Source organism: Stylophora pistillata, chromosome 3, assembly GCF_964205215.1.
Source record: "Stylophora pistillata chromosome 3, jaStyPist1.2, whole genome shotgun sequence".
NCBI classification, from domain to species: domain Eukaryota; kingdom Metazoa; phylum Cnidaria; class Anthozoa; order Scleractinia; family Pocilloporidae; genus Stylophora; species Stylophora pistillata.
In genome coordinates, this window is record NC_142521.1 from 38578465 (window position 1) to 38590964 (window position 12500).

Sequence of the window (12500 nt, forward strand, 5' to 3'; positions counted from 1 at the left end):
CGAAATACTTTGTACATCAACTGGATGAATGTAGTGAAAATCTCTCTAATCAAAGTATCCTTTATTTTCTTATCTAGAGTGCTTAGCATTACAGACATGGTTTTAATAGTAAAACCTCTTTTGAGTCTTAGCAGACAGATTTAAACTTTTTCTTCTGAGGACCATTTGCTTGACAATTTATGCGAGTTAGTTTGTTTTCGATTGTGAGACCAATATCTTATCTTATCCAAAGGACACACATCATTTAAAAAGTTGAAAAGTACCTTGAACTGACGACTAGTGAGTCCAGTTAGATGTTTCATATTTTGCGAGTCTTGTATAACATATTCATAAGACATAGAAGTCATGGAAATAGGTTTAAATACAACATTACTCGTCTTCAACTCGTTGGTTGTAATGAGCGTTTCGATCTTCGACTTCAGCTCTGCATTTGACAATGTTTGGGTACTTTGATCCCTCGTTGGTGGTTCCACATCCTCAAAATCATACAAAGATGAGTCATTTTCTGGTAAAACATCGGGCATTTGGTCTTTAAGCTGTTTTCGTACCTTCTTGGTCACGGCTTCGTATGGTCTCTGCTCGGGCGCCTTTCGTTTTCTTTGTGATTTGTGGACTTCTTTCTTTGATAAAGTCGCTTTAGACGGGTCAGGAAACTCATCTGTCGGTCCTTTTCCCCCTGACCAGTGTGCAGCACAAATATAAGTATTTTAGTTAACACTATCAACTGAGAAATTCTTTCTAGAACACGCATTTACCCAGCGTTGACAAAGTTCCAAGTCATGCTTCGGCTTTGGGAACGGAATGAAGACTTTCCTACCGTTTTTAAGCATTTCTTGAAGCGAATCTGGTAATCTTTCTGGATATCTTGAGTCATTTTTACATGTACCCCAACAGCAATGCCTGGTTGCAACCATTTTAGAAAGTTAGAGCATTTTTTGAGCGAAAATAGTCTTGCTTCTGACACGTTTCGCATACAACTCCTTGTAAAGATTCCGAGTGTTTGTCCTAAACTAGCGGGGGGGTCCAAAGATGACATATCTATTTTTAGACCTGGCGCGCAGCACCATTAGCACATTACTAACATTACTGACAAATCGCTAAAATTCCATAAAATAAAATAAAACAGAACAGACATGTCTTAAGTAGGAAATAAGCCTGAGTGACTCTGTCACATATTTAAGATATTTCCCGACGAAATCCAAAGTGTGGCGGCGCGGGAACTTCAGCCGTCCAAATCATCGTTCGGAGTAGTGGGGTTAGCCAGGATTCCAGACCTCGTTCACGTTGTGTTCACGTTCGGTCTAATAGCTGGTCTATCTTCTTCGTAATAAAACAATCCCCGACGAACTTATTAAATCTGCGGGATTTATGACTATCGTAAATCTGGTGAACTCCGCCATACTAGACTTTGAGCCGGAAAGCGCGAAAAATTTATCTTTTGGCGCCAAACTCAGTCACGACTCCGAAGAGCTCGCTTCCTAACTTACCGAAAGATCAGCTAGAGTAAATTCCCTTGGAGTGGAACTGAAGAAGCTTCGAACACGGTTTTCTCATCTCGAATCGAGCATGGAGTCAAGTTTACAGACCCCTTTTTTTTCCACCTCGATGTTCGTGCCTTGTCGTGGTGAGGTGGCTTGAGTGCCTCAGTCAATGACTAATTGCAATAAAATTCCTATAAAGAATTCAGCTTCAGTTGGTGGGCTGTATTTTCTGCAAGGTAGAGGCCAGACTAACACGGACTTTCTCATTGTAGTTTTTGTTATGATTATTATAATTATCATTATTATTAATGATTTTGTTATTGTTATCATTATCATTATCTTTATGATTGTGATTGAATCATTTTCAAAATGAAATAGGCTGCTCAATGAGGATGGCATGCTGAGGCAAGTAGATTTTCATTTAATTACCCCCCCTCCCCCCAAATAGAAATTCAAGTGTTTCTGATAGTTTTCCTCTTCAATGGATTGTTAGAATGCAGAAGATTTTCTAAGACACATTGTACAGAGGGCTTGTCTTAAGTAGTTGTTTTCTGATTCAAAACCACCTGCCTGGTTCTGTTTCTCTTGGGTAGTTAGTCCATGGACTGTTGTTATCTGATGGCAGAACTAACAGGTGGATCTGTTTTTCTTGGGTAGTCAGTCCATTATGGGCTGTTGTTATCTAATGGCGGAACCACCAATCTGTTCTGTTTCTCTTGGGTAGTCAGTCTACGGACTGTTGTTATCTGATGGCAGAACCAGTCCCTATTTTTTTAAGCTCTATGCTGTCAGTCTTTTATGGACAGTTATTTTTATCTGATGGCAGTTTTAGCTTGCTCTTTTTGTTTTGAAAAATGTGTTGCTTATGCTGTTTTTCACGTATCATATGTTATTAGTCATAAGCACTTTGGTCAATCAATGCTATCATTGTCCTAATTATTATTATTTTTAATTCAGCTGCTACTCTTCTCTCTTTGACAGAGGGCCCACTACAGACAGCACTAGCTTAATGAAGTCCCAAAACCTTTCACAACAGGCCAACTCAAGAATTGCAGTCCTGAACAGTTTTTGGGGTTTTCCTGTCTTTTCTTGAGATTATTTTGCCCCAGTTTCAATTACTTGGATACTCATTCAGCTAGACTAACAATAACACCATTTTGTTCGTAGATAAACATTGAAATAATCATAGTAGTAATATAAATGATAATAATAATAATGATTTGTTATTGTTATTATTGTTATCTTTACGATTGTGATCATCATTTTCAAAATGAAATAGGTTGCTTAATGAGGATGGCATGCTGAGGCAAGTAGATGTTCATTTAATTTCTCCCCCTTCCCCCCAAATAGAAATTCAAGTGTTTCTGATAGTTTTTCTCTTCAATGGATTGTTAGAATGCAGAGGATTTTCTAAGACACATTGTACTGAGGGCTTGTCTTAAATAGTTGTTTTCTGATTCAAAACTACCTGCCTGGTTCTGTTTCTCTTGGGTAGTTAGTCCATGGACTGTTGTTATCTGATGGCAGAACTAACAGGTGGATCTGTTTTTCTTGGGTAGTCAGTCCATTATGGGCTGTTGTTATCTGATGGCAGAACCACCAATCTGTTCTGTTTCTCTTGGGTAGTCAGTCTATGGACTGTTGTGATCTGATGGCAGAACCAGTCTCTATCTTTTCAGCTCTATGCTGTCAGTCCTTTAGGGGCAGTTATTTTTATCTGATGGCAGTTTTAGCTTGCTCTTTTTGTTTTGAAAAATGTGTTGCTTAATATGCTGTTTGTCATGTATCATCTGTTATTAGTCATAGGGTGACTTTGGTCAATCATTGCTATCACTGTCCTTATTATTATTATTATTATTGATTCAGCTGCTACTCTTCTCTCTTTGGCACAGGGCCCACTACAGACAGCACTAGCTTCATGAAGTCCCAAAACCTTTCACAATGGGTCAACTCAAGAATTGCAGTCCTGAACAGTTTTTGGGGTTTCCTGTCTTTTCTTGAGATTATTTTGCCCCAGTTTCAATCCCCAGCTAGACTAACAATAATGCCATTTTGTTCATAGATAAATGCTGAAATAATCATAATAATAATATAAATGATAATAATAATGATTAGATTACTGGAACTAATCATAGGAATTATAACCATCAGGATAATGAACATTATTTCTATAACTATTGTAAATATTTTTATTATTGTTATTATTATTGTTATTATTATTGTTATCATTATTATTGTTGTCAATGTTATTATTATTTTCATAATGAATTATTGGAGATGCTTGGGAAAAAATGATCTAGTTCCCTCCAACTCATTATTCTTTCAGTTAAGTGAATAAAGACTTTTGTGAACAGTTGCTGCTTTATTCTGTCATTCCTGATGACCATAGAAATGGCGAAAGTCCACAGATATTATCCCTCTAAGAGTTTCTCCAGGTGTTTTTTTTCCTCTGAATTTGGTTACAACAGAATGAAGGCCATCAGAGTATAGTGCGCCCAGCTAGACATGAATTGCATTAAAATTACAGGGTCATTTTGCTGTATTCAGGGTTTAATCTTAGCCTTCTACAGACAAGTTTGTTCCTCTAAATGCAAAACACATTTTATCGTTTTTTAAAACAAACTTACAAAAAATGCCAAGAAACAGCTACTAAATTTATGGAAAAATGACGAACAAGTCAATAGACTGTGTACTACACATCATTGAAATCAAAGTATCACTTTAGGAACATAAAATCGCAAGGTCAGTTTCCCATTTCTAGTGCCTGAGAAAAGATCAGGCCACCAGATTACTTCAAATTCTCTGGTCGCTCGTCCCTCTCAATTTCCAACAACCAGTTTAGTTTACTGGGTGAGAATCGTGCTTAATTTCTTGCCCCAAAATTGCTCTTTCCTTGGTCGCCTGCAAAGCTTGTTGAGAGTTTAACAACTACTACTTGCAGCAACCTCCATATTCCCCCGATGGCTTTTCTTTAACTCTAATGGTACAGAACTTTGATGACTCAGACCAGAAATAACATCATTCCCTCTACCATCCCTGTAATAAGAAACTTTGGATTTTTCTCTCCATACAGGGGGCCGCAAATGCATTTTTTCCCTCGCACTGCTTATAAAAGCATTCGGCATGCCTGCTAACAAAGCTTGGATGTATGTTTCAGGAACTTAGTATCTTTCAACTCGACACCATTTGCCTGAAACCAAAATAATAATTACAAAAGTCAAGTGATTATTTACTTCTAGAGTGAAATGTACTAAATGATTTGCCCTTTCAAACATAAACCTGAGTTATCAGGTTTTGTCAATCACAAAATTACACGCCGGGTTATTAGTATTCCTTGGAGACCTTCCTATATTATCATAAATATCTAAGACAAGCAGGTCTTTTAGCTGGGTAATCTATGTTAAAAATTACGCTGTACAGCACTTAAGTATATTCCTCACTCGTTATTTTTCTCACACTGCAACTTCGCGTAGTACGCAATTATTACTACGCAGTCATATCTGGTGTCCAATTGGGAGAAGAGTTTGTTATTATTTTTATTTTAGAGGTGAATTGCGATTTTTTTTATGTCCCCTATTAAGTCGAAGAAAAGCTCGAACAAATACTGAAAGTAACGAGTAATTAAGTCACTATGAACAACTCGTGCAAAGTGACAGCACTATCGAGCCAAACTGAGAACTGTTCTTTAATGATTTTTAACATGAACCACCAATTCTTACTATTTTTAATTTCTGGGTTTTAATAGACTTTGACATGTTCTTGAGAATATATTAAATCGGTTAGCGCTAGCGCTGTTGTTCCCTTCTAAATTATTTTGGTGGAAGCGCCTCACAAGACGCCGGTTTAACTAAAACCATGTTGGGCGACGTTGCATTTTGACTGCACAACCCGCAATTAAATTTAATTTTAACAGCTATTCGAGTGTGTGAAGAACGGAAAAGAGCAAAATTACATACCATCGGCTTTTGGGTGCAGGGATGAATTAAAACTTTCTACAATTCCACTTATCCATTGCTTGTAACTGACAGACCTTGTCCTTACTCTTGCGGGAGCCCGTACGATCTGTTGTCCATTGTAGAACTTGGCAAACGTAGCGCACTCTGCCTCGAGCGCAACAATGCGATCCTTCGATTCTCTATCTCAGTAGCGCAGTTGTGTTGAACATGGACGAATAATACATCGCAGCGTGTCTTGTAGATAGCTAGAGATGCCATGTTTAGGATAAGCGCTGAATATGGACGAGCGTTAAAGCCGCTACTGAAAAAGCACAATCGACCGCTTTTCTTTGTAAGGAGACCTTTCACACAGAAGAACTTCGATTTCACTCACCTAAGTAGCGAAGTACGCTACGAGCGGCGACGATGATCAAACACCTGGAAGATCACCGTGGTGTCCCTCTACTCTTTGGTATCATAACCAAGAGCAAACCCTTTCGACTTGTCACTAAGTTTTACGGTTTATAAAGCAAAGGCCCCGCTCCACACAAAACCTTAAAGAAAGAAATACTGGAAAAGCTTACTTGGCTTGGAATTATAAAAATTTCCTTTCTTAAAAATCGAAGATTTTCATGGTTTCCGTAACTTCGTATTTTTCCAAATTTGCTCATTTGCATGTTATGCTGTTTTGCATTTTCTTCAACGTATAATTTAGTTCAGCGTCGGTCATTTATCATCCTTAGAAGAAAATATTTTGATCTCTACGTTTAACTGTAAAATGCTTTGGCTTACATTGTGCGCATAAAAGGAGCGTTAAAGTAAACATTTGTTGATTCCACGCGAGGGTTTTACCTGGAAAAATGCCTGCACGCGAGTGACACCGACATTACCGCGTGTTCCTTTCTGGAAAACATTCGTGTTATGACAAGAAAGGTCAGCCTAAGGGTTTTGGGTTACCCAAACTATGCAATTTTGACGCCGAAAAGTGCCAAAAAGTAATTACAGAAAATTCATCCGCAACACCTTGAACGTGCTGTGGACGCGAACTGAGATCTTCTCTTACAGTTAATAATTGCCAGGCGGAACTCAGATCTGGCTTAGCCTAATTTGCATAAATTTTTTTGGTGGGCAAAGCTCGTCATGGTTTTATTCAGGTTTTAAATGAAGAATCGATAAGGGTGTAAGTTTTGAAAAAGGCCAATCTGTTGTAGTTTTTCTGGCGAAAAAAAAAAATAAAAATGAACCAAAACATTTCGGTATTTTCTGTCAAGTTTTTACGAGGATTTATCTATTCACACACTGCTACCACTTGCCGCAGGTTCAACCTGACTTTGATTTTTCATGACCGTCGAATTATGATTGGTTAATGTTAAAAATACTATCATCCAGAGCATCTTTTAAGAAAAAATAAATCAATCAAGAAGCAAAAAACAACTTTCTTCTTTCATTTTTCATATCATGGGAGAGAAATACTTAACAAAAGCAAAACATAACATTCCCCGTGTCGAAAGAATCGGGAGGTTGGCAGAATTCTCAAAGGCAATAATGTAAACTCTAGACTGCTTGTCTGGTTTTGTACAAATTTTTCCAACTCTCCCAAAACCCTCCCCCCCTTCCCCCCTCCCGCCCAGTCGTGTTGAGATGAGAATATACAAACACGGAAAAAAGTTCTCTGTTGCTTAGGTATTCTTCGGTTGAAAAATGATTATTACTTCCTATCTCTTCATTTACAGTATTTTCAAAGTTTATGCAAACCCTTATATTAGCAACTCCAAGTTTTTCGGTCGCAATTTCCGGAACGTATTAAGAGCAAATTCGTGCAAAAATCAAACATTGCATGACAAAGTTAAAAAATTAAAATTCGCTGCTCTTTTGCATACAAGTAGTCTTTAGGAAGTATACAATTGCTGTGCAGTTTTTTCCTTGAAAAAATTATTTGCTTCCGAACAAACGAAAACGTTTCGTTTTCAGTCCCGAGATCGATTTGGCGACACCGAACAGGTTTAAAATAGGTCCTGATTCACTCGACTCGCGTATCAAAAATACTGCGCTGGAAAATGCTATCATAGTTCCAAGTTGTTGTAAAACTATTCATAGTCTAAACACCGTGACTTCATAAAGATTAGATTAATTCCAGTATTCAAGAGAAGTCAAAAGCTTATGGTTCTACGGTGTTGCCTAAAACGATAGGCGAGAACAACGATAATTTTGAGCCTGTGCCTTTGCTCAGAATTTCGTAAGAGTACGAATGATAATACTAGAGTTAATGATCTTTCAGAATATGTAAAGTTTAGCATGGGGAAAGGAATTTGGAATTTTTCACAATTTTTGAAAATCGTGGAGAAAGACATAAAATCACGCAATCCTGTAGTGTACATGTGACCATCAAGACATTGATAGAATAAAAATTAACACGACTCCGATGCATATAGCAAAGTAAATATAATAACCCTAACTCAAATATTATATTCTTAGCTGTTCATACGAGTCCAGCGTTCTTCTGTTTTGCCGTTTTCTCCATTCTGCGGTCTCCCGTAAGTTCAGGACATCTGTACCGTCGCTTTATGTCGCGGCTCGATCAAAACGGCTGCTATTAAAAACGCCTAAACTTTGCAATTTGTGTTCCTTGTGTGCTTGATACGACGTGTTGGTGTTCTTTGCGACAAAATTGATTAAAACACTGATCGAGCGGACTATTTACAGCCTATGTTCAGAGTTTTCTGCCATTGATCCTGTTCGTCAGTTATCTGTCTCACAAAAGGCTGATAGTTTGTAAAGAAACTGTTTGGGGCTGCGTCGGTGGGGGTAACGAAATAATTTCAATATATCAATAAAGTTGAAATGGTAAATTGGCCACCTTTACGATTATAAAAGCTAGCTGACACGAATAAATTAGTGGAATGAAAAGCGTTCGTTGATACCTGTAGGATTTAGACTGCCGGTTTGAAAGATGAGCTTTTGTTCAAGAGTATTACGGCTTTCCGGGCTACCTAAGTGTAAGGAAAGATCGCATATTGCCATATGTTGCTTGGAATGATTAGGTAAATTAAAATGTCTAGCGACTGGTTTCGATGTGTCCTTGTCATTCCTCTCCACGTCGCGAAGGTGTTCTCGGAATTGGTCGCCTAGTCTTCTGCCTGTTTCGCCGATGTAAATCTTTTTGCAATAAATGCAAGTTATGCAATAGATTACTTTGGCGGGGGTGCAAGTGAAGTGATCGGTGATCTTAATGGATCGTTTGGGTCTCGATATTTCCTCAGTGTTGTGAATGAAAGGACACGTTTTGCATCGTGCACGAGCGCATTTAAAAGTGCCTGGTTGGTCATTAGTCTGAAAAGAACTTCTGACCAAAAAATTGCCTATGTTTTTGTCGCGTTTGAATGAAATGAGCGGAGGCTGCGAAAAGATAGTGCTTGTCTCTGGATCGTTTTGAAGTAATTTAAAGTTTTTAAGAATGATGGATTTAACTGAGTGGTTGTGAGGGTGAAACGTAACAGTGAATGGAATGCAGTCGGACTCTTCCTTTTGTGACGTTTGTAGTGCTGAATGTCGATCAATAAGTTGGGCGCGGTGGTAACTCGCTTGAACGACAGAATCAGGGTAACCACGTTTATCGAAAAACTGGCACATGGACTCTGATTTGGGGTGGAAATCAGAGTCATCACTACATAAACGAAGAAGTCTTAGAAACTGAGAAAAAGGAATGGAATTCTTAACGTGAAAATAATTAGACTTCAAAGTTTCAATTGAAGGCAACGGTTTATGCACCAGTGTGCATTACAAACCTACAGACTCGCATAATTACTTTTTGTATTCGTCTTCGCATCCACCTCATTTAAATAAGTCGGGTTCTTTTGGCAATAATCTTTTTTTCTTATGTGTTAGAAAAAAATTAAAATGTTATTCACCAGCATAGGTCAGTCCGGCCGCATTGGGAAAAACTGTGCCCTCGGTCTTGAGTACCGCCCGAGGCCACGGTCTCAGGCGGTATCTAATACCTCAGGTACAGTTTTTCCCAATGCGGACCGGCCTATACTGGTGAACTATATGTATTGAGCGACGGTCCCTTATTTTGCTACAGGAAACGGAAATGGGTCTGTTGACCTTTGACCTCATCAAAGATTCGCGCCAAAATTTTATACGACGCGTTTTACTAGTACGCCTTTTACTAATCCGCGTTTTACTAGTCAGCGTTATACTAGTCCGGGTTTTACTAGGCTGCGTTTTACTAGTCCGTGTTTTAGTAGTCCGCGTTTTTCTAGTCCGCGTTTTACTAGTCAGCGTTTTACCGATCCGCGCTTTAGTAGTCCGCCTTTACTAGTCCAGTCCAGTCCAGTCCAGTCCTGTCCAGTAAACGAAATACCGTATGCCAAATCGTTTGTATCTGGCGCATATCAAACCCATTTGTAGCTTAAATGATTGCCAAATGAACCCGAATGATTTAGGGCTACAATTACGAGTTTAATTACGGGAAAATCCTCCTTGAACTTAACAATTTGATAGCGAGTGAGTTATAAAGAAAACAAATGTTATTCAAATTAAAGAGAAAGCTTTCGCCGAAACATTTTTATTTGCAAAGGTAATTAAAGGCTTCCGAGCAAATTTTGAAACATTTTTTTGATAAGTAACTGTCACAATGTGACACCTGTCAATTGAAGAAGAAAGAAGCATACGCCAAACAGCAGTACTGGTGTGACAAACACACGCGAGTTACTGATCACGCTACGATTTTCTCGTAAAAAGAAAAACAGTTAGAGATCTTACGGAAAGTATCTTTTATTTCCAACGACGATTAATCTTCGAAGATATACCTCTGTTCCGTTTTATAATGTCACGGAAAGTCATTGTAAGTGAATGCAAATATGTGTTTTGGACTTGTCAGTCTGCTTGTTTGTTATCTGTAATAGCGTGTGTAAGTCGGTTTTTCTTCGAAGGAAAAGTTGAAGTCAATGAGACTCTTTCTACCGAGACACAAGGAGATTTAATGCGACTTTTATTCATCGAATTCCTGCGTTTCTGCTGTGAAATTTACGACGAAAGTGTTAAAACTGGAAAACCTCAACCTTTACTCTTTGAATTAGCCAACGTTCAACAGATTTTTATATGTACACTACTTCTTTCACAGACCCTTTCATGCCTCGGGGCGCTTTCCATTTGACCAAAAGTTTCGAGATTTCCGGTCCGAAATCGAATGGAACGGAAAAGTTCTGGGATAAGTTTTCGGAAATTTGGAATACGTTTTGAACGTGCCCTCTTGAATACGGTTAGACGCGTTGCATTCGGCCTCTAAAAATATCGACATTTTGAACCGGTGATTTTTGTTGAATGGAAAGCGCCCTTGTTAAGTTACTCGTGCCGCTAGTAAGACTACGACCCAAGTAGGGCGTTCTAATATACACATTCATCTATTACTGGCAGCGGTCCAAAAGCTCACATCTGGTACTAAAGCTATTCATTCTGCGTATCTCGAAACTCAAGAAAAGCTGCCGAGTAATCACTGTACCGGCTGATTCAGCAGACTCAAGTGTGGGTCCGTATGCCTAAGGACTTAAAGTAAAATACATGTTCGCAGAGCGTTAATTGTACTGATATTGTACATTTGAAACAATGGCTTTGAAAGAATCAACCCAACTAGTAAGTTATTTGATACTCTTGTTGAAGAAGCTAGCCAAGTAAGAAGTCATTTATCCCCCTCAAATACGGTCGGGTTCAAAGCCATCAATGATTAGATGTTAATTAAATTTAAGTAAATGACTTCTTCTTATAGACGGCCTAAACAACACTTCCCTGTTTAGCTATAGCGGATCAGTAAGGTATGTTAGTAATCCGTTAGATTTGCCGACGGGGCGCGGTCATGTTGAAACGCAGACTGCAGACAGTGCAGACTGTGAAGACTGTGCAGACTGTAATTTTCTTTTTGTACCTTTCACTTTTTTTTCACTTTTTTTAACTCTGATTTTCACCTTGTCCTTACTCTTTTGGTAACATCGGAACAGTGTCCAGTTTTTGGACACGTAACGTAGTTTTATGAGGTTATTTCGAGCTCAGGTTACCAAGCAACAATCTGAACGAAATCTCAAGGCTCAAAGTTATCGAGCACGTGGTGAGATGGAGATCGACGAGGGAAAGCTGTATTTGAGTTTGCCCTTGTGTTGAGATGAATTTTAGCTTTGTCATATCCTTTTGTTGACTCCTTTTTTTCTGTATTGAAGATGGAAACCAGCGACTGATTTAGAGTTCAGAAATGGGCTGCGTGGACGAAGCAAATAATAATGCCAGGATCTTCACAACACGACCCTAAGAACATAAAAATAAATAAAGTGCTGCAAGCTTAAGTCGACTTTTACTCGGAAATAAGATCGTACCCATACACTTGCACGCAATGTTTTTGATAAGACATTGCCATAAAGTTGAAACATTGATACATAGATTTCGTGGAAGCTCCTCTAACTAAGAATTTTTATCAAAAATTAACGATAAGTGTTGTAAAACGAAGGAAAGCGTTACCCAAGCGCATCGAAACGTGACCTGTTATCCTAAATTTAAGAATAGATCAATTACAAGGTTGTTGTAGAGCAGAAATGTGATCCTTGTGACATGCAAAAATGTGCAAAGTGTAATCTTAACAGAGCAGGATTTACGTAAGTAAATGGAGTAGGACAAAGCAGTATGCTCACGTTCGAATGAAGGTGTTTACTACTCAATGTAGAAAGGAAACTACATGCCTTCCCTAGCATATCTAATCACGTAAAAACTAGCCACCAATAGGTATATAAGCACTGTGATTTAGCAAATAAAGTTTGATGTAATCAGGACTAGAGTGTGCGCGAGTCAGACTCTTTGTTTAGGACCCCAAAACGGCCAAGTCCAGAGTTAAACAAGCAGTCGGCACTTATCTGTTGGCCACAAAACCTTCCCTGTCGTAACAATAGGTAGATATATAGATAATCATGGGTGTACTGTATCGAAGGGTGAAGTAGTAAGTAACCAAAACTTCCCCCGTCTGCACCGTCTGCACGGTCTGCACGGTGTGCGCAGTCTGCAGTCTGCGTTTTAACATGACCGGACAGGGCGCGGGTCTTTT

General features: G+C 38.7%; 1 long non-coding RNA gene and 1 pseudogene across 1 annotated transcript; both read right to left on the bottom strand.

Moving 5' to 3' along the window:
* The window catches only part of LOC148736024 (uncharacterized), a 4224-nt pseudogene extending 2345 nt beyond the window's left edge, over window positions 1–1879 (bottom strand).
* Window positions 1880–4066: 2187 nt separating this feature from the next.
* On the bottom strand, window positions 4067–6302 carry LOC148736025 (uncharacterized). Its single transcript, XR_015998996.1, has 2 exons — window positions 5438–6302; window positions 4067–4671 (listed from the first exon to the last, which is right to left on the bottom strand). It is a non-coding gene; the product is annotated as an uncharacterized LOC148736025 (long non-coding RNA).
* Window positions 6303–12500: the final 6198 nt, after the last annotated feature.